Raw genomic sequence first — 21,639 nt, 5'->3', positions numbered from 1 at the left:
CCGGGGTATTTAGCTAACAACTACCATTCCACAGCAGGGAGAAAGGCCTCCTGCAGGGAGACACTGGAGTTTGAGGGAGGAGGGTCCGGGCTGCAGGGCAAACCAGAGGTGGGCAGGGGTGGGGGAGGGACCAAGAGCTACGACACCCATGCTGGCACACAGTGGGTGTTCAAGGAATCCGTGTATTGCTACCTTTCCGCAGAACAACGACCTGATCTCACTCTGACTTCTGCTCACACATTGATGTTCTCACTTTCTAGAAGCCGCTCCTATTTCCAGGAGACTAGCATAGCGGAGAGAGCCTGGGTGTTGGCCTCTCTGGTCTAAGTCAGCCTGGGCATGAGGACCAGCTCTGTCCCTTTGACTGCACCTTGGGCAAGTGCCTCGAAGATTCTAAGCCTCTGTTGGTTCATTTGTAAAAGGGGACAGTAACAGGACTTAGCCCCCTGGATAATGCGATGAGAATTAAATGAGATGATGTGCAAGGGGTTGGCAAAATGTTTCTGCAGAGGGCCAGATGGTAAATATTTTAGGCTTTGCACACCATATGGTCTCTGTTGCAACTATTCAACTCTACCGTTGCACCGTGAAGGCGGCTGTGACAATGTGTAAACAAATGGGTGTGGCTGGATTCCAATAATACTTTATTTACCAAAACGGGAAGTGGCCATATCTGGAGGGCAGCCACAGTTTGCAGACCCTTAGTATAAAGCTCAGAACACAGTCTCTGGCACAGAGTAGGTGCACAATAGAAATGAGCTACAATTATTGCCACAGCTTAGAAAGAACTCAAGCCAAAAGCTCTCCATGGCTTAGGGAAATTCCATCTTTATCCCCTTCCATGTTGCTTGCCAACCATTCGAGGCATGAATTAGTGTGTTCACGTCCTTGCTACTCAAAGTGTGGTCCACGCAGCAGCAGCATCATCATACCCGATGTTCTTTGAAAACGCAGAATCTCAGGCTTCATCCCAGACCAACCAAGTCCAGATCTGCGTTTGAACAGGATCGCAGGTGGTGTCAGTGCGCATCACACCTGAAGAGATACTGCCTCATTCCTCACCGGCCCGCCCTTCCCAACCACATAGGCCTTCTCTGTCCCAGACAGTTCCTCCAGCTCGCTCCCACCTCACTGTTCGCACTTCCTAATCCAGGTCCCTTTTTACCTCCATCCCAGCACACTCTCCAGCTGTAGGTCCAAACCCCTGTGGTCAGTGGATCCCTCACACAGTCCCTTGGATTCTGCCCACAGAGAGGCCAGCAGTGCCTCTGCTCCGCCAGGTTCTCTGTCTCTATTCCCCTCCTCGCCTCCCCTCTGCCCCAAGCACTCCCACAAATAAATCGTGCAACTCAAGCATCCTGCCAGGGGATGGTCGAGCCCTGGGCTGCCCGATACTGTAGCCACTCGCCACCTGTGGAGAATGAGCACCTGAATGTGTTCATCCAGTGGAGATGTGCTCCAAGGGCAAAATATACCCTGGGTGTCAAAGACTTAGTAGGGAAAAGAAAATGAGATATTAAAATATCTCGTTAATGATTGTTTAGTACCAACTACATATTGAAATGATATTTCAGATATATTCAGTAAACTTTTTTTAAATTAATTTTACCTGTTTCATTTTCTTCTTTTAATGTGGCTCCAGAAAATTTTAAATGATACGTGTGGCTCGCATTATAGTTCTTTTGGACAGCGCTGGCCTGTGGGACGGTGTAAAGATTAAGAATGCAGCTATGAGAGTCCAACTGCCTGAATTCTGTTAAAGGAAAAATTATTCTGACACTTGTTAAAGTGGTAAGGAGAATTTATTCAAGACTATTGCAAGAGGGGAGGGAGATTGGGCTCAATGTGGAAAACATCAAGGACAAGTGGGGGCTTACAGCCAGTGAGCAGAGAGAGGGGTGGGGGGGGGGAACATGACTAAGAGAGGAGGGAGGGTTCTTGCTACAGGCGGGTCAGGGACTTAAACATCAAAAGCGGAACTTGATCAGATATGAAGGGCGAGCAGACATCAAGGATGGGGGCTTCTCTCTACACAGACTCAGCAGATCTTTGTTAAGACTGGGCTGGAGAGGCCCCGGGAGTTTGGTCAAGGAGAGAGTCTGTCAATGCAAATCCCAGCTCTGTCACTGTGCAGCCGTGGGGCCTTTTGAAACTGGATAACCTCTCTGTGCTTCATCTGGAAAACGGTGACCACAAAAGCGTGCAGCTCTTGTGCTCTCGGGTTGCTGGGGGCCTTCCATGGATGGGGTGTGCTAAGCTCTCAGCGCTTTGCCTCAAACATCATAAGCGCTCAGACCTGAGATGTTGTTACTCTTCCCTCTCCCGTTGATGAGGATTTTTAGGCTGCTTAATTTTAAAATGGCTTATGATGAGGATTTTTAGGCTGGTTAGTTTTAAAACTACAGATGAGATTCAGGCTCCAAGGAGTGGAATTTGTTTGCCCCTTTGTTGGGAAACATTTACATTTCTAAGGGAAACCTCTATCTGTGAAGATGCCTCCCTCTCTGTGCCAGGAAGAAGGGGGAATGGTCTTATCTCTAGAAGCTCTTAATGTGGAAGGCAAGAACTTAAGTTGGTTGCTGTCTGGCAATCTCATGTAACTGATTTAGGGTGGTGGCTTCTGACCTTTACTTAATCCGATTTGATTCTTGTCTAAAAGTCATGGGATCACCCAACGACCAGACCCCACCTGCACTGATACCATTTTAACTTTTTTACATATTCTTTGTCTTGTAAAGAGATAACTCACATACCTATGCCTTAAATTTAGCCCTAACCCTCAACTCGGGGCAGCAGCAGCTCTGACTGCCAGTGGGTCCTGTCCCCACACACCAGCTCTGCCTGCCCATGGGTCCTGTCCCCATGCCAGCGGGGGCAGCAGAAGCAGCAGCAGCAGCAACTCTGACTGCCCATGGGTCCTGTCCCCGTGCTATTCCACTCTCTAAATAAAAGAGCACTACTGCCAGATCTTAAGAGTCTAAGAAATCTTTCTTTCGACTCCTCGGCTTACCGACCCCGTCTCACCGTGACCTAACATGCGATGGACCAAGGAGCCTTAGGAGGCCTGATTCTGAGACCTCCAGGAATCCTAGATTCTGTGCACGGAAATGATGACACAGATTCCTGGCTTGTCCCGAGTCCCCGGTTAATGTTATTTCTATATTCTCTGAAATTCTCTCTCCAGCCACGTGGCCATTTTCACCAGGAAACAAAACTCCCACCATGTCATGAGTTGCACAAAGCTGGGATGCTGGTGGTCATCTCTGCGCCTGCCCCAGCTACGAGGACCGCTCATCCTCAACAGCCCTGAGACAGACACTGTCAAAAGTTGTGCCTCATCAAAATGGCAAGTGGCTGCAGGTCACAGACCTTTAAATCCTTCAGAGTTAATTTGTCAATGCCAAGGTCATAGTGGATTTAAAATAGTTCCCTCTCTCTCTCTCCTTCCCTCTCCACCCCACGCCCCCAATTTGAAATACTTGGTGACCCCAGAATGAGCAGATTAAAGGGAACATTTGTCATGGGCAGACATGGCAGGCCAGGACCATTGGCCAAAGCTGGGCCATTCAACATTTGTCATTGTTGGGATGGGCAGCCTAAATCTCCAGTGAGGAGATTTAGAATTCTCCACAGAAAAGAGAAATCCATCTCTTTTCCAGCAATCTAGCTCATCCTATTAGAAAGGCCTTAAAACCACATCAAAACAGAGACAGCTGAATATGATACCCAGGCTCACGTGGACGAAGTCGGCTCTATCTATTGGACCCAGATGTCAATTTTGTTAAGAGGTCAGGCTCTTATCTTTGGGAAGAAGTTTTCTGAGCAATCCCGTGCCCAGCAGAGACCTCGAGTAAGCCAAAACTGGTAAGGAACTGTCCCTTTGGTTCTCTGCCCCACCTCTCTAAACTTCCCCTTTCCTCAGTAGCTAGAGCCTTCATGCAAGTGGTTCTGTGATTTCAATGCCCATTAGAATCACCCAGAATGTCTGTTTAAAATGCAAGTTCCAGGGGCCAGCCCCGTGGCTGTTAAGTTCGTGCATTCTGCTTTGACAGCCTGGGGTTCGTCTGTTCGGATCCTGGGCACAGACCTACATACCACTCATCAAGCCATGCTGTGGTGGCATCCCACACAGAAGAACTAGAAGGACCTGCAACTAGGATATACAACTATGTACTGGGACTTTGGGGAGGAAAAAGGAAAAAAAAGAGGAAGACTGGCGACACATGTTAGCTCAGGGCCAATCTTCCTCAAAAAGAAAAAGAAAAAAGAAGCAGCTCTAAAAATAAATAAATAAATAAATAGAATAAAATGAAAATTCCAGGGTCCTACCTCCAAGGTTAAAAGGCTGAACTAGCACCCAGGAATCTGCATTTTAATAAAGAAAAATAACCCAGGCGAGGCAGTATTTCTAGCAGAGCTTCCTCCTTGGCCCCTGTAGAAGGCCAGTTGCACGGGGCTTGACATCTGGCAGGGGCACTCCTCTCTGCATCTCCCAGGGGAGGCAGGTCTGAAGTCTGCAGAGCATTTCTATCCCCCACCCTGAGCAAATGCCTGCCCAGGCCAGCGAGGAAGACAGTCAGTTTGCAGCTGTCTCTGGGGGAAGGGCAAGAAATTTGTTTTGATCACACTTCATAGAGCTGCATTACGTTGTGGTGGCTTGCTTCACCACTGTCATTGATGATGGTGACCCAAATGAATCTGGCCCAACCTCTGGCTCATCTGCCCCCTTAACCCTTCCTAAAATCTCCTTCGGAGAGTCCCTTTCCACTAGGCCTCAGGCCAGCAGGTCTGCCCCCACGTCCCCTCGCTCTGGGAATCACCTGCAGGCTTTTGTTTTACAGCCAATGCCCGGGCTGTGCCCCAAATCAGGAAGTGGGAATCTGGAGGGAGGGGTGCGGCCCGGCGGTGGTGTCTTGTCACCCCTCCCTGGGTGGGTCTGACGGTAATCAGGGTCGATAACATTTGTATGCGGTTTTCTGCCCCGGTTGCACTTCGGACTCCCCGGGGGAACTTTACAAAGCCTGATGTGCCTGAGTCCCACCCCCAGAGAGTCTAGACTAACTGGTTTACTCTCCTCACCAGGCACAGGAGTGTTTTTAAAATCTCACGCAGCTGAGAACCACTGTCTAGGCCCTTCCTTTCTCTGAGGCAAGTCCCCCCACAAACGCCTCCTGCAGGCACTATGAGCTCGAGTGACATCTTCAGGCTCCTTGGGGGGCCTGGGAGTGAAGTTTTGGCCCCCAGACTCTGTGATGCCTGAAGATCGGGAGGTGCAGCCCCCAGCTGGGGCTCCAGATGTGTTTGTGGACAAACGGGACTTTGCTTGCCTGAGTGCCGACCCTGTAGTTCAGTGGTTTGCGACTCGAAGGCAGGGCTCCTCAAAGTGGGGGCCCTGGACCATAAGCAGCAGCCTCTGAAGGAAACCGTCAGAAACGCAAGTCCGCAGGGGCCACCCCAGACTTAGGGAATCAGGGGAGGTTGCCGACGTGGGGCCCTGCGGTCTGCATCTGGCAAGCTCTCTGGGTGATTCTGACCATGCTCAAGCTTGGGAAGCGCTGCTCTAGGGTGCACGGGAATCTCTCAAGAAGCTGTATTAAAATGCAAGATTTCTGCACTGAGTCCTGAAGAATCGAATCCTGGAGGTCTAGAGTAGGACCCAGGAATCCATATGCTTGGCCAGCACCCCAGGATAAAAAAATCTTTCCAGGACTCAACTTTGAGAAACCCTGGAGAAGCTAATTACCCACAGAGGCCTGCTTTCCATCTGGTCACATTTCCCATGGATCTGCAAGGACTCTTGTCCTCTCCCGGGCTCGCACCCCCCTCAAAAGCTTCTAGAATCTTAAGCCCTCACCACGCCCTGGCATTCCCTAGAAAATGGGCTGAACCAATCCACAGGCGGGGAAGAGCAGAGCCGGCCTGCCTGCCCCGGGGGGTCTGTTGCCGCTTTGGGGACCCGTGTTTGTGTAAGGAGCTCTCCTGCAGGTTCCAGGAGGATGAAAACATCCAATGACTCCCAGACGTTGCTGAGCTGGACGCATTTATTTGTACTAACGCTCCTGGCCACACACTTCCAGATGGACGGTCCCAAAGAGAATCGTTTGTTTCCTCTCGTCTCCCTCCACCATGCACTTTACGACTGCAGAGGGTCAGGCTCACCATGTGTTTCCCTCTCATCTGTAAGTGCTTTTCCGGGGGCCCCGCTCTTGGCAGCTCCCAGATCCACCAAAGAGCGCGCACACCGGCAGCCGCTGGCTGGGGGCCAGCCTCCTCCGAGTTCAGCTTTTGGAGATTGGCAGCCTCCCTGTCACCAGCTCAAACTTTCAGGCTGTTGTGCCCCTTGCGCTTGATTTCCGTTATCTTTGAGGGGGAGGCTCGCCTTTTGTTTCTTGGGCAACCGTGCTAATAAATGGGACACAGCGGAAGAGCCGTCTGAGCAGCAATAGCTGCTCAGCCAATTTGTCTCGGGCACTGGTGTGTTAGGAATCCTCTGAGCCCATTAACCCCTGAACCTGGGAGACGGTATCTCCCTAGGGATGAATTACCTTATTTCCAGACATGTGTTTGCTCATTTAGCACCCTATTCATAAAAGCAGCCCTCTTTTTGGTGCTGTTTTCCAGAAACGGAGGGGAAGAGCGTCCCTGTTCACAGGAAGGACACACAGTCCAAGAAGAACACCTGGCCACGCCTGCGAGTGACAGCTGACTGTTACCCAACAGTTACTACCCGTCGGGCAGAATGCAAAGTGCTTTTTCCTATCCTGTTGTTTAATCCTCACCCCAATCCTGGGTCCTGAGTGGAACCATGGACCCCATTTTGCACAAAGGGCATCTGAAGCACAGAGAGGTTAAATGACCTGCCCAAGAGTGTGCAGCTTCAGAGTAGTACACCTGGGATTTGAACCCAGGCACCTGCTTATTTGAAACCAACTCTCCTCTGCTGGCAGAGCTCCTCCCCTTCATCTCTTCTCACTTGGGATGGGGACAGGGAGAGGCATTTGGGCCACAGGAAGGGAGAGTTCACTGGCCTCCAATGATCCTTACCCATGGATTCCACTTTCAGAAACACATATTGACGAAAGTGCTGCATCTATTTTTAATTTGAATGCTTATTTCAACCCTGAAGTTTATTTTTAGTGACACACGCTGTTTTATTCATGTGGGTAAAGGGACAGAAAATTGTGGTTAATATTTCACAGCTCTGTCACTCAGCTTGCACTGAGATTTACCGTACACCCTCTTGAACGTGGGAGGAGGTGACCAGGGCTCCCGCCAGAGTTGGGTGGTTCTTGCTCTGAAAATCTTAGAAGATGGAAGTGACTCATCTCCCAGATTTAGATTTCTGATTGTTAGGAATTGTGTTAATGTGATATAACAAAATTAAAATACCATCGTTTAAAATATAGTTTATTCTCTTACGCAAGAGTTTATTCTTTAACACAGTGTTCTCAACCTTAACACGTCAGAATCACTGGATGAATGTTAAAAAAATCATGATGCCTAGGCTTCACCCTAAAAGACCAACTATGTCAGCATCTCTGGGAGGTGACACCCAAGCACCAGTATTTTTCAAAGCCCCCCAGGTTATTCCGATGTGTAGCTGCAGTTGAGAACCAGTGCTCTAACATAAAGCAAACCCTAACATCATTCCAGTGATGATATGGTAGCTCCACAGCTCAACCTAGGTTCTTTCCATCTTTTTGCACTTCCATCCTCAGCACCCGGCATGTATTCTCAAGGTCACCACAAGGCCCAACATAGCTGCTGAAGCTCCAGCCATCCTATCTGCATTCCAGGTAAGAGGAAGGAGGAAGGAAGGGAAGAACCAAATAAGGTAATGCCTAGCTGCTATGGATTGAATTGTGTCCCCCCTAAACTCATGGTGAAGCCTCAATCCCCAGTGTGGCTGTATTTGGATATAGGGCTTTTAGGAGGTAATTAAGGTTAAATGAGGTCGTAAGAGTGGGGTCCTAATCTGATAGGATTGGTGGCCTTATCAGAAAAGGAAGAGAGGAAGAGATCTCTTTCTCTCTCTCCACCATGTGTAGACACAGTGAGAAGGCAGCGGCTGCAAGCCAGGTGGAGAGTCATCAGCAGGGAACTGAACTGGCTGGCACCTTGATCTTGGACTTCCAGCCTCCGAACTATAAGAAAATAAATGTCTGTTGTTTAAGCCACCCAGGCTACATTATCTGGTTGTGGCAGCCCGAGCTAAGACACGAGCTGAGTCAGCACCGTTTCATGGTCCTTCCCAGAAGTTCCATCAACGCTTCAGTTTATATCTCATCAGCCAGCACATAGTCATGTGGCCACCCCAACTGCAACAGAGGCTGGCGAATGTCATCTTTTTCCTGGTTTCTTTGCCACCTCAAATAAAATCGGAGTTTTACGACCAAGGAAGAAAGGATATTTGGTGGCAACCAGCATTCTGATGAAAAAAGGAGTCGGTGGGAGGTGGTGGGAGAAAGAGAGAAATGAGAGGGCCTGAGAGCGAACTCTTCCGAACCGAGGAAATTCAGCTTGAGTAAACTCACGTCATCACACATCAGGGAGCACCAGGAACAGAAGGCAGGATTCCTGACCCAGAGCTTCCGTGGGACAACACATCCCCCGTCCCCTTCCACAACATCACAGCTGCTGGTGAAGAGGCCCCCGGGTGGGCTCCAGCTGTCAGGAGAGCAGCCTTTCTCCCAGCTTGGCCTTGGGATGACAAAGAAGTTCGCACGGGGTCCCTGGACAAGCACAGTGATTCAGATGAGCAGCATTTTTTTCTGGCTTTATCCCCTGCACCGAATGAGCTATTGGGTGAGCCTTCCTGAGCCAGTGTCAGAAGGGCTTGGTAAACGCTGAGGAAATCTGAGGTGAGCAGACATTGGAACAGGTGTTGCCTGGAAATACAAATCAGTAGCCTCTCTTCGTTCAGTGGGCAAATATTTGCGGACTTACGATGTGCCGTGCGCTGACATTAGTGCTGAGCAGACAGAGGAGGTCGCTGCTCTCGTGGAGCTTACGTGTCAGATCGGGAAGACAAACCATGAGCCAATCAGCAAATAAGACCGTTTCAAAGGGGTAATGAAGATGGGGTGGGCAGCATGGTTAGCCGGCAGAGGATTCTCCTTGGGGAAGTGGTATTTGAGTAGAAGTTGAATGGTGCAAAGGATGCAGACGTGGGGAGACGGAGGGGAAGAATGTTCCAGCAGAAGAGTGAAGGGAGCAGAGCAGACAGGAAACCAGTGAATGTGGAGCACGGTGGACAAAGAGCCGGGGTAGGAGGTGAGGTCAGAGAGGAGGCAGGAGCCTACATGGAGGGCAAAGAGATCAGAGGGAAAGATTTTGGGTTTTCATTTAAGGGCAACAGGGAGCCCACTATAAGTCACCGAGAGATGCCGTCTGACTACTTTCTCACAGATCACTTGGGATCGTCCATGGCAGAGGTGGCAAGAGGGAAGCAGGCAGACCAGTCTAAAGGCTTCGCATTGGTCCAGACATAGTGGCAGACTAGGTTTGAATAGTGGTCAGCAAACTATGGTCTGTGGCCTCCTGATTTTGTAAATAAAGTTTTATTGGAACATAGACACATCCATGTTTACACATCGTCCGTGGCTGCTTTGGCACTGAAGGCAAGTTGAGTGACGGTAACGGAGATCGTCATGGCCTGCAAGGCTGAAAATATTTAATCTCTGGTCCTTTACAGGAAAAGTTTACCAACCCCTGGACTAGAGGGGGAGATGACAGGGACATATTTTAGGTGTTGCCAACAAGATTTATTGGTAGATTGGACACAGGAGAAAGGGAAAGACAGAATTCGAGTTCTAGGCTTTGGGCTTGAGGATCTTGGCGGATGGTGGCGCCACTCACTGAGACGAGAAGATTATGTTTGGGAAGGAAAACCTAGAAGTCTGTTGTGAGCATGCTATTTTGAGATGCCTAGGGGCACAACGACAAGCAGAGCAGAGAGCGTCTTCCCGCTCACGAGTCCATTTGGATTCCCAGGCCACTCACATAACTCCGTGGCTATTATGAAATCGCTCGGTGAGGGACCGAGCCTTCTCATACAGAGGTGCATGGTCATCGGGAGAGTCGGGAACCAAGGGGACAGATATTCAGAGGCACTGACACAGGAGCCCTCGCTGTGCTCAGGAAGATCAAGAAAGCAGGAAGACATAATGAACGTTCACTTTGAATTTGGCTGGAAGGGTCAAGCAATGAATAGGGTGGCGTTAATGGCTCTTTACTAATTAGAGTTAGTACCAGCATTGTATTTATATATCTACTTAAATGGTGCAAACTGAGAAATTTTGGGCTTCCTTTTTACCCCCAGAGCAGTCTCCCTCCTGTCTGAGCTGGGTACCATTGTCTCAGATCCCTACATCTTTGGGTTACATCATATGAGGTCACGTTCACCCTTCCAGATACCACCACACACTCTCTTATCCACGTTAGAACCTCAGAGTTCTCTTCTCTGTCTCTCTCTCTCAGTTACCCACATCATCAGCCCTCATCCAAGCCTCCACCAAAGCAATAGCTGCCTGACTGGTCACCCACCGCAGTTGGTTGTCACGTGGCTTCTGGGGTGACTGTCCTAAGACACACATCTCATTGTAATGGACAATGACAGTTTTGTCTGCCAGAAACAGCGGCTCCCTTCTCCTGGGGCACAGCTCAGCCCCTCTGCACCCAGCATAGGGCTTTTGATGGGGCTGTTGATCCTGGTCCTCTGGCCCTGTCACATGCGGGGAGATGACCTGATGCGGACTATCTGAGAATTCTCACCCTCTGGCCCCAGAGATTTAGTTAGCATCTGTGACACCAAGAGAAGCAAGATGCGCTTCCCCAAAAGTTCAACATTTCAGTCGATTGAGCTGGTAGCTGAGAGAGAAGCAGGAGTGAACCAGGCAAATAGGGTAAGGACATGTGCTACGGGCAGAGGCCCCAGCTGGTGCCACGTGCCATGGCCTGGTGGTGGGAGGGAGCAGGGACCATGCCAGGCACGGGGAGGCCAGGGCAGCTGGCACGGCAGTGAGAGGGCACTGTGGAGCCAGCGGACGGTGCCTATGATGCCTGGTGCCTGTCGTCAGCAGCAGCCGACTCGCAGGAAGCCTCTGTATGTTGCGTTTGTACGTAACCACTTCACACCCTCACCTATGCAAATCTGCAGGAATGCAATGAGGTCAATGGTGTTAGCAACCTAATTTTACATATGTGGGCAGTAAGACCAAAAAACGGTTAGTCGCTTTTCTGAGGCCCTATACCAGTGTGTGAGAGGGGATAGAGAGAGACATGAAGGAGAAAACACAGGACGTGGTGAGCAAATTAAAGTGACTGGGCACCAGCCATGATCACAACCCCCTGTGATCCTGGAGTGTGGCTTAAAAGCTGGTTTGGTCAAAAAAGCTCACGGCCCAGCACCCATTCACCCCCAAGGGCCATGGTTAATGTCCGCTGGCCAGCGCATCCCCAGGATGTTTCTGGCCAAGGTGATCTCCACAGACTCACCCTCACCTCTTCTGTGAAACCAAGTGTGTCATGAGTTTCGAATCGGTCCAGCACGGAGGGGAGGAGGCATCCCCCATCGGTCCACATGGCAGGCCCATCAGGGCACCCCCCCACCCCATGGGTCATGGAATTGCCCCCGGAGTCTCTGCCCCGGCCCCACGTGGAGCTGGCTCCTGCATTTGCTTCCTGTCCCTTCTGCTGCTTTTCCACATGGCTGGATTTATTTTCAAAACAATTTATAGTTACATTAAATATTAAAGGCACTTTACAGGTGGTGTTTACTGTTTGGAAAGTAACAAATGTACATTGTGCTGTATAAAATGGCAAAACCCAACTTGGAATGCTTGCTGGCTTGGGCTGCGTGGGAGCAACATGACAGCTACCTCCGTATTTTAATGAGGCAGTATCTCCAAGGCGGCCCTCTTATGGGATTGGGCAGGAGGGACAAAGAGGAGCTGGCTGAGGCTGGAGCTGTGGGTGGAAAGACCTCCGTCAGCCTCTGCATGGCTCGAGGCGCCATTTGGGAAGGCCAGGTCCATGGCACACGAAGGCCAGGGCTGCAGAGTAGCCTATCCTATTATCATAATATTATAATACTATTTTGATTGTGGGGCCTTCAACATGTACCCAGCCCTCTGACGCACTCCATATTCATCATATGACATATTCATTCCTTCTGCACCTGTTTATGGAGTACCCACCCTATGCCAGGCATTTTTCCCAGAGACAGCCTCAATCTCTGCCCTCTGGGACTTATGTACTGACAGGGAAATCAGACAAGAAGCAAATAAGCAGACTCAGAAATAAGATAATTGTAGAATGTGATTAGCATGAAGAAAGAAATATGTAATGTGTAGAGATGTGGAGTAATGGACGATGGGATGGAGGTGGGGAGGGAAGGCCTCTCTGAGGAGGTGACGTTTAAACTGAAGCCTAAAAGATAGCCAAGTAAGTCATAGGGAGAGCCAAGGAACAGGCATTCCAAGAAGGAAAAATTAGTGCAAAGGCCCTGGGGTAGAAAAGAGCTTGGCACAGTCTAGAAACTGACAGAAGGCCAATTTCCCCCTAGAGAGCTGAGAGCAGAGGAGGGGTAGGTGATATTATTATCCTCACTTTGCAGGCAAGGAATCCCCAGCTTAGACAGCTTAATTTTCCCAACTGAGGTCACACCGCCAGTAGATGCAGAGTTTCCGATTTGGTGGGTCTGGGGTGAAGCCTGAGCATTTGCGTTTCTAACAAGCTTCTGGATGATGCTGATGCTGCTGGTCTGCAGACCACACAGCTTGATGCCAAGGCTGATTGAGATTGCTTGCTTTTATTGTAAAAATGGTAACAGAAGCTAGAAGCTAGGATGTCACTAGCATCTGTTCTGTGCCAGGCACTGATGTTTGTGCTTATATATATTATTTACATATTGAATTTTCAGGCTTCCCTTTAAGGTAGGTATTACTATTATCTCTATATGTAGAGATGGGGAAACTGAGGCACAGAGAGGTTAAAGTAACTTGCCTAAGTTCCCACAGCTAGTTCGTTGCCAAACCGGAATTTGAACCCGGCACTCGGGCTCCCGGGTCTGCAGTCCTGCCTCTCGGAGGAAAGCAGTTCTTGTTCTCACGTCTCTGGTACCATTCGGTTGGGTCATTAATTAACCCACAATGAACCTCGCAGTCGGCCATTGTCTCCACAGCCCCTGCGGAGCCGAGTCTGTGAGCTGCGCTACGGTGAGGACGGCCTCGTCCTTTCCTGCCCTCCTTTCCGGATCACCAGCGAGTCTCCCAAGGAGCGTGTGCTCCCTGAGTCCGCTCTGACTGATGGGCGTTGTCACCGGCCTCCGGAGAGAGTCTGTCTGAATGTTTCTGGAGGCATTTCTCACAAATTCCCCTTGTGTTTATTAATCTCACACCTTGGGGGGGCAGTCAGTGCCTCCCATGGCTGGTGTTGATGGAGCACCTGTGATGGGCCAGGTGCTGGGCCAAAGGCTTTTCAAACCCTCACACCTGTGCGGTGAGGGAGGCATTATTATCAGTCCCATTCTACGGATGGAGAAACTGAGGTTCAGAGAGGCAAAGAGAATTGCTCTGGGTCTCATAGCTGGCAAGGGGTGGCGTCAGGATTTGATCCCATGGGCTGCCTGGATCCCGAGCTGTCCATTCTTCATAAACTCTGTGGCTCCATCAGGATTATCTGTAATGAGAGGCTCAGAGGGCCCAGGCTCAGGGCCACACAGCTCGTGTCAGAAGGGTCCAGGCCGCAGGTCAACAGCAGTGGGAGAATATGCAGAGTCCTAGAAGGGCAGGTGTGGAGGGAACAAATCACTCAGCCCTCCCAAGTCCTTCAAGTCCATCTTGTGATGGATGGGAACCAAGACCTGGAGGCGGAAGTGACTAATTTCTCTTCTTTACAATACGTACGTTAATCTAGGCTTTCTGACCCTTGATGCTATTGTCATTTTAGGCAGATAACTCTTTGTTGTAGGGCTGTCCTGTGCACTGTAGGGTATTCAGCAGCATCCCTGGCCTCTACCCACTGGATGCCAGTAGCACCCCCACCCCAGTTCTAACAAGCAACAGTGTCTTCAGACATTGCCCAGTGTCTCCTGGGTTGGGGGTGGGGAAGGGTACTGAGCCGCCCCAGTTGAAATCCTTTCGTTAATCTGATCAGAGCATTTACTTGCTTCAAATTCTCCATGTTTCCCCTAGTTTTTCCAGATAAAACCCAAACTCCTTTGCTGGGTCTATCAAGATTTCGGTGGGATGGCCCTGCTAACACTTGGGCTCTGCAGTCCCCTCCCTGAGCACAGTAACAAGTCACAGCTGACGGGTCCTGGGCACTTCCTATGCACCGCGAAACTTCTTAGTCAAGGCTCCTCAGAGAGTTGCCATCCTTATGTCACAGTTTACAAGCTGGAGGTCTCTAGAGTCTAAGAAAGGTGTCTAGAGCCAGCCGGTTAGTGCCTGGCAGAACCTCAACTTAAATCCCAGCGTTCTGACCTTGACCCAGGAAATGTCTGCTTCACGCTTCGGGTTCTGGCCGGTGCGCAATACCAACAACCCACTTCTCAGATGCGCCCTGCTCACTCCCCTTCCGGGCTGTGCTTCTCTTAGCGCTCCCCCCCCCCCCCCCCCCCCCATGAATCCTAGTGCTCGCACAGATCTGGGCCCAGCTGGTGTTTGATAACTCAGGAGAGCGTCAGGCCAGGCCGTTCCTCTGCCAGAACTGCCTTCATCAGGGATCGTTTGCTTGGCAAAAACAAACGCACTGGAGCTAACGTAAATAAAGGGAAAGCCACTGCGAGGAGTGAGGGTATCTGGTGGGCCTCGAGGGCAAGAACTTGTTCAGGTCCCCTCTCACTTAAAACTAGAAATTCTTCACAAGACCTTGGTCCCGGGAATTGGAAAGCTGGCAGGAATCAGACTCACTCTTTATCCTCTTTGTCTTTGGGTCCTAGGGGAAGGCTTTTCTCTTTCTCTGCTGCATTCTCCTGCGGTTTGCTGCAGACAAGCTCTCCAGCTCTCTCTATATCAGAACATGGGGCCCCCAAATGGCTGCCCAGGATGGCTGGCCTAGTCCACTCGGGCTGCTCTAACAAAGTACTGCAGACTGGGGAGCTTCTCAACAACACAAGTATATTGCTCACAGTTCTGGAGGCTGGAAGTCCAAGGTCAGGGTGCCAGCAAGGTGAGTTCTGATAAAGACTCTCTTCCGGGTAGCAGGATGCCAGCTTCTCGCTGCATCCCCACATGGCAGAAACAGCAAGCATCTCTCTGGGGCCTCCCTTATAAAAGCACTAATCCCACTCAGGAGGGCTCCACCTCGCAACCTAATCACTTCCCAGAGACCCCACCTTCTCCTGATACCATCACCTCAGGGGTTGGGTTTCAGCACATGAATCTGGGGGGAAACAAACATTCAGACCACAGCCGTGGCTGCTCCAACATGGGCGATCCCACCTCAAGTCCACGCTCCTTGAAAGTTTAGTCCATGTAGCTGCTTGATTCAAGTCCAAGCTCTAACACCAGGTAACCAGGAGGGAACTCCGATTGGCCCTGCTTGGGTCAGGAGGTCAATAAGCTATAGATGGGGGGCAGGAGTCAAGGACCATGGACCCCTCAGTAGGGGCTCTGGGAACAAGCTCTCTCAGAAGAGGAAGTAGGCTGGGAGGAGGGAAGAAATGACTGACAGGGGAATCAGAAAGCAAGCAACATTCATGGTAGAGGAAGTGATCAGGTAGAAGGAAGACCTGCCGTCTCTCAGATTGTCCTGGGGGTCCCTTGGGTTGAGGACACATCTCCTCACCTCTGCAAGGAATGGTGGAGCTCAAAGGCCTGTGCCAAGCCTGAGGGAGGCCCACCCAATGAAGCCACCACATAGTCCCTTCACAGACTTTGCCCCCACAACTCCACACACTTTGAGGCACTTAAATGGGTCTGTTGCTCAATGCTTAAGTGTCTACAAGTCTCAGAGAACAGGTGGAGATGCAGACAAAGTACAAAAGGGCTCCTGCGTGCTAGCCTGGAATGGGCTCCAACAGCTGTCGGCTGAGTCCTCCAGAATTATTTCCTCAGCCCATGCTCTGCTTCCGGCCCCTGGTTTCCAACTAACAGCAGCAGCTAGTGGGGTAGGGTGGGGGCGGGGAGACCTGACAGATAGTTGAGGCCAAACCAGAGCAGAACACTGTCACTGAAATGTGGTTCTTCCTCTTCTCCTGGAGGAGACAGGATGGGAAAGGAGGGTCTGATGGCTCTGTACGCCCCAGGTTATGGCTCTGGTGTGCTGCCTATATGGTACAACCAGGGCTTATATCCTCCCCTTAGAGGAGGGCGCCCCCATTCCAACCACCATCTCAGATGGCCTGGAGAGCTGGCTGGAGGCACGCAGTATCTTCTATCTTCTTCAAATACTTCAACCCAAACAACACATCCCAATAGGTGTAATGCAGAACAGATAAGAGAATCTAGCTATTTTCGATTAAGACAGGCATTGAAAAGATTTGCAAAAGTATAAAACAATATATCTATTTTTTGCCTTAGAAATATAGTTAGTTTTCATAAAAATATGATAGCTATGTGTTATGGACTGAATGTTTGTGTCCTCCCAAAATTCCTATGTTGAAATCCTAATTGTTTATCCTATGAAGAGAGAGGCCTCTGGGAGGTGATTAGCTCTTGAGGGTGGAGCCCTCACAAATGGGATTAGTGTCGTTATAACCGGCCCCCAGAGCTCTCGCTAGCCCTCTTTCTAGCATGTGAGGATACAATGAGAAGGCTGCAGTCTGCAACCTAGAAGCCGGCCTCATCAGAATCCAACCACGCAGGCACCATGATCTCAGACTTGCAGACTCCAGAACCGTGACAAATAAATTTCTGCCATTTATAAGCCACTTAGTCTGTGATACTTCATTATAGCTGCCCAAACTGACTCAGACAGTGTGTTAACATATACTAGGTTTATTATTATTTGAATGAACTAATAAATATTTTAAACTCACATTAAAAAAAATGTCTTTGGAGTCCTGTAGTTTTAAGGGTATAAAGAGCTCTGAGATCAAAGTTTGAGAACATTTATTCAAACTATTTTATGCATAAACCCACTTTTTCACTTCAGTATGACAAATAAAACTGGCAAGCAATAGGATATATTGGAGAATATGAGGAAGCCATGTGGTATAAACCTAATTCGGCCTGACCTTGTCTTTCCAAAAGGGCCTGACCGAGGCCGTTGAGCATGCATTGTATATCTGCTTTAGAGATTCCCTATGGCAAGAGCAAAGGCCCTTGAGATAAAGGTGCAACCTCCCTCCCCCTCCCAACTTTGGCGTCTTCTTAAGGATTAAGCATCTTTCCTTAGGCTAGAAACTGATTGCTGCACTCACCTGTGACCGCCCAGCTCGAGACAATAGACTTGCCTCCTGCTACGCCCACCAAGATGGCAGACCCACTACCTGCTGTGTCCATCAAGCGCTGTGCCTACAGGGCAATCTTGTGACTATTGTGGGAGGGACATTTCAATCATATGTAAAGCACCCTCTTTGCGGGTATATAACCACTCTGTACACCTCATTTCTTTGGTGCCCTTTCTTCCTTCGGGAAGAAAGGCCCCGGGCTATGGTCCTCAGATTTCAGCTCAGAATAAACTCACCCAAATTTTCATTTATAGATTGGTTATGGATTATTTTCGTCGACAAGTATCAAGGACATCCTTTCATGTTAAATATAACATCCACTAATGTAAATAATAGCTGCCTTTTGTGAAGTGCATAGATGTACCCAGAGATTGTGCTAAGCACTTTGCACACATGAACTTGTTTGCTTTTACTCTTCGCAAAAGAACCCATGTGAGGTAGGTACTATTTCCCCTACTCTACACATGAAAACACTGAAACACAGAGAGGTTAAGCTACTTGCCCAAGGATGCACAGCTATTTAGGTGATCCAGCCGGTTTTGAACCCAGACACTCTGACTCTAGAGCCTGTAGGCCTCACAGCGGTCAAAGGTATGGAAGTCCCAGATCTCTGTGAATACATGCACAATGAGCAGTTATAAATGACGAGAGTAACTAGAGGGCTTGGGTTGGGAATAATTACAACATAATTTAGTGTAGATGATTTACGTACTTTGAGCCGTTAATCACGATGTGTAACCTGTGGTTTGGGTACCTGTTGTGTTTTGGCCCAGGCCTTCTATTACCTGAACAAACTCAAAGACAAAGGAGGACGAGCTGTTGGCCTGCATGCTATCTCAAGACCCTCGGTGAAAGCCAGGGGTTTCCCTGTCAGACTGTGAGGGGTGCCCTCCCCATCCACCCCCTCCCCAATCCAGCGTCCATCTTCTTACACGTTCTCCTGTGACCCAGTACTTTTCCTGATGCCATTTGTCCCAATTTGTAATGCTCTGTTTGTGGTGGGGTGCTCAGACTCGCCCACTAGACTACGTGCTCCATGGGCACGGGGACCCAGCTGTCTGTGCTCACCCGCTGTCCTCTGACCCTAGGACAAGGCCTGGGACAGAACAGCTGCTCAGGAAACCCTGGTGGGATGAAAGCAGACTCAGAGCTCGGCACCTAAACCCCCAGGTCCCTTTCCAGCTTCAGACGCATCAGCCCCAGCATCCTCTGACCCCAGCAGGCTGCACCTGCACCTCTCTGTCGGGGCTGCTGGAGCCAGCTTCACCTGTGCCAGCGGAGAGCTGGAAGTGCCTGAAAACATATGTGGTTCTCAGGACAGCCCTTAACCAATGACTGACGGGTGAGGGTAGCAAGTTTAAATACTCCAGCCCTGTCTCGCTTCACCAAGACCCTCTGAGTGTCCCCCGCTCTCTTTCCAGAGCCCCCCAACAGGACTGGGTCAAAGGCACGCTCCAGAGGGCTTGGCTTGACACCATACCCTGGCTGCTCCGCTCCCCTGCCCATCTCACTTCCCCGCCACCCTATTAGTTTTCAGTGACACTTCCTAATAAGTCGTCCAATCCTTGCTCCAGGTCTGCTTCTGGGAAACTAGACCTCAGATAGACCGAGACTGTGCCTCAATAGACCCCTCGTGCCCCTTCGACACTTCATATTTTTTGAACGAATGAATGAATGCAGCATCTCATTTATAATCCCAGAGCTCCGGAGCAAGTTTTAAGGAGTGGAATGGTTAGGCAAGGAGCTATTCCAACAATATTCTCTGGAAATCTTGATAATGAAGACCTCTGGGAGTGTGGTATCAACAGTGGGGTGCCGGAGTTGGTTCCAACTGGCTTGTGAGATCCACTTGTTAACTATTCAGGAATTCCATAAACTGGTTGTTAAACCCTTGGTAGCTTGAAATTGACCATGGTGGGAGTATTTACACCCCAGAAATTGGCAGGTGCTACAAATCAGGGCCAGTCTCCACTTCCATCCTCCCCTCCCCCAGTCCCCCGAGCCAGTTTGCCACCACACTCCTGGGAATAACACGTCAGGGTTAAAAAGAAAGAGCCTGTACAACAAATAAAATATAGTACAGCGGTTAAAACGATGGGTCCTGAAGTTAGAGAGGCCTGGGTTCAACTGTATTGTCACTTATTTATTCTATGACCTTGGGCAAGTTACTTCTTTCTCTGTGCCTGAATTTCTTCATCCGGAAAGCAGCGATGCCACCATCTGACATCATAAATCTGAGAAGTGCTTAACTCAGGGCCCGGCATGGAAAGCAGCTCAACCAAGGAGAGCTATTGTTAAGTTAGAAAACCCAGGAAACCCGGACGGGCCTGGAACGTGAGCTTGGAGACCACCGTCACGGCATCGCCATGTCAGCTGACTTGGCCTCACTCCTTTACTCTCGGGTTGTCAGCCCAGCCCCATCAGGTCACTTTGACCAAAAGCTGTGGTTCTTGGCGAACTCTTAAGATTAACTGCTGGTCTCCGCTCGGTGCTTCTCACGTAGAAAGCCCAGGCACCAATGTTGCCTTGTTCTGTGGATCTCTCAAAGAGGGCCTCTGTAGCTCCCTTTAAGAAAAGACAGTCCATTCAAGGCCGATTTTTATTAGGTAGCTGTGCCAGGTAGCAGAAATCACATGCCCCCAGACCAAGGCACACGCAACCAGGGCATGACAGTGACACCAAATCAGCCCATCAAACTGGGCAATTGTCAAACATGCAATACACACCCTGAGTCCATGCAAAGGGCTATCTAAAGTTCAGGGGTCCTAGGACGGTGTAGCTGAGGCTGCCAGTGCCCTGCCCACGTCTCCTTGGGCCCAGCTTTCCCACACCTGCTGGCTTCCTACCACAGCCACAGTGACTCAGGCCGCAGAAGCCGCCTGGGCCTGCATGCATGCCCCTGGGAGCAGCCCTGAGCCAATGATTGACGGGAGTTGGTGGCTACATCCCCAGCTTCCTCACCTCTCGGGTGAGACAACTCTGAGGCATGTTCCACAGCGCCCCACAAAGGTTACCGTGGGATTGGGCCAGTTGCCCACAGCAGTGACCTGCTCGTTAAGGGACCGTCCCTTCCCTTCTCTTCTCTGCTTCTGAGTCCACCACCTAAGTATCAAGTAGGGCACTCACAGTTTGTCTCAGCCTCTGCCTCTGGGAGAATCTAACCAAAGACAAATAGATGCCAATTATTTGACACCTACTGCGTGCCAGACACAGTATTTGGTGCTTTCCTCTGCGGACTGGCGTTGTGGAGAGGGTAGGATAGGATAAGTGAAAGGAGGGGAGCTGAGCCGAGTTAAGAGCAGTAATGCAGGCCAGGATTTGATGAAGAGTCATTCGTCTTCTGCTCTCCCTCCATCTGTCTTGGGTTGTGACATGCCACACGTATATCAAATTTGTAAGCATTGACTGCAAGCACTTCAGCAAGACCCAGAGTTATGGGCTTGCCAGAGAAACCCGGCAGAAACTGGAGCAGACGTTTCACGTGGAGCTTCCAGACTGGCCTTTGCCATTCGTAATAATGGAAGATAGCATTTGTGAAGCCCTCGCTCTTTCTCAGGTTCTGTGATCAAAGGCGTGGTTGCATTCAGTTGCCACAAGAGCAATGCTAGGTGGTACATGCTATTAGATTGCATTTTATAGATGAGGAAACTGAGTCTCAGAGATGTTAAGTGATCTGTCTACAGATACACAGCACAGGTAAGTGGTGAAGCCAGGATTCGAACTCAGAGGCCATGCTCTTGACCCATGGCCACCAGTGTGCCAGGCCTTGAAGTGTGATGAAGATCTGTGGGCCTTGTCCTCCCACCAGACCACAGAGTCATGGTTCAGTTATCCTGGGGGACAGCCTCTCTCTGATTTGTTCTGTTTTCAACAAGGTCCGATACTCATTGCAGTATATTGCAGCCACACTCCCCCTTTGTCTACCGTTCTGCCTTTGAGAGCCCCCCCTTCCACCACCCCCACCCCCCATTCATTACAGGTGCATCAGGTAGAGGGGAATGGAAGCCACTGTGAACAATAGGACAAAGAAAGCTCACCATTGCCAGTTGCCTGGGACCCGAAAACAAGTCACTGTGTTTAGTTTTCCGTGGAAGAAAACTCAAGGCCGTGTGTGTCGGTCTGAACATTGGCTGTGAAATTAATACTTTAGCCAAATGACTTAGTCAAGACGGAAATATTATTTTGTTCGCACCGGCGTGGGCCAACATTCCCCCAGGAAAACACTGCTCAGGATCGATGGA

General features: G+C 50.0%; 2 long non-coding RNA genes across 3 annotated transcripts; one reads left to right on the top strand and one right to left on the bottom strand.

Annotated features, from left to right (window-relative positions):
- Positions 1–627: 627 nt before the first annotated feature.
- Positions 628–5,842, bottom strand: LOC111768306 (uncharacterized). Of its 2 annotated transcripts, none has more exons than XR_002800531.2 (3): positions 5,744–5,842; positions 1,610–1,697; positions 628–991 (listed from the first exon to the last, which is right to left on the bottom strand). It is a non-coding gene; the product is annotated as an uncharacterized lncRNA (long non-coding RNA). The 2 variants fall into 2 exon arrangements; XR_011427240.1 differs by having other exon boundaries at positions 5,748–5,823.
- Positions 5,843–6,119: 277 nt separating this feature from the next.
- LOC111768307 (uncharacterized) lies at positions 6,120–16,993 on the top strand. The gene is made up of 3 exons (XR_002800532.2): positions 6,120–6,179; positions 7,719–7,796; positions 13,184–16,993. It is a non-coding gene; the product is annotated as an uncharacterized lncRNA (long non-coding RNA).
- The last annotated feature ends 4,646 nt before the right edge of the window (positions 16,994–21,639 follow it).

This window comes from Equus caballus, chromosome 16 (genome assembly GCF_041296265.1).
Source record: "Equus caballus isolate H_3958 breed thoroughbred chromosome 16, TB-T2T, whole genome shotgun sequence".
In the NCBI taxonomy this organism is placed as follows: domain Eukaryota; kingdom Metazoa; phylum Chordata; class Mammalia; order Perissodactyla; family Equidae; genus Equus; species Equus caballus.
The sequence above is the reverse complement of the archived record's forward strand: the minus strand, read 5'-3'. Positions and strand labels throughout refer to the sequence as shown.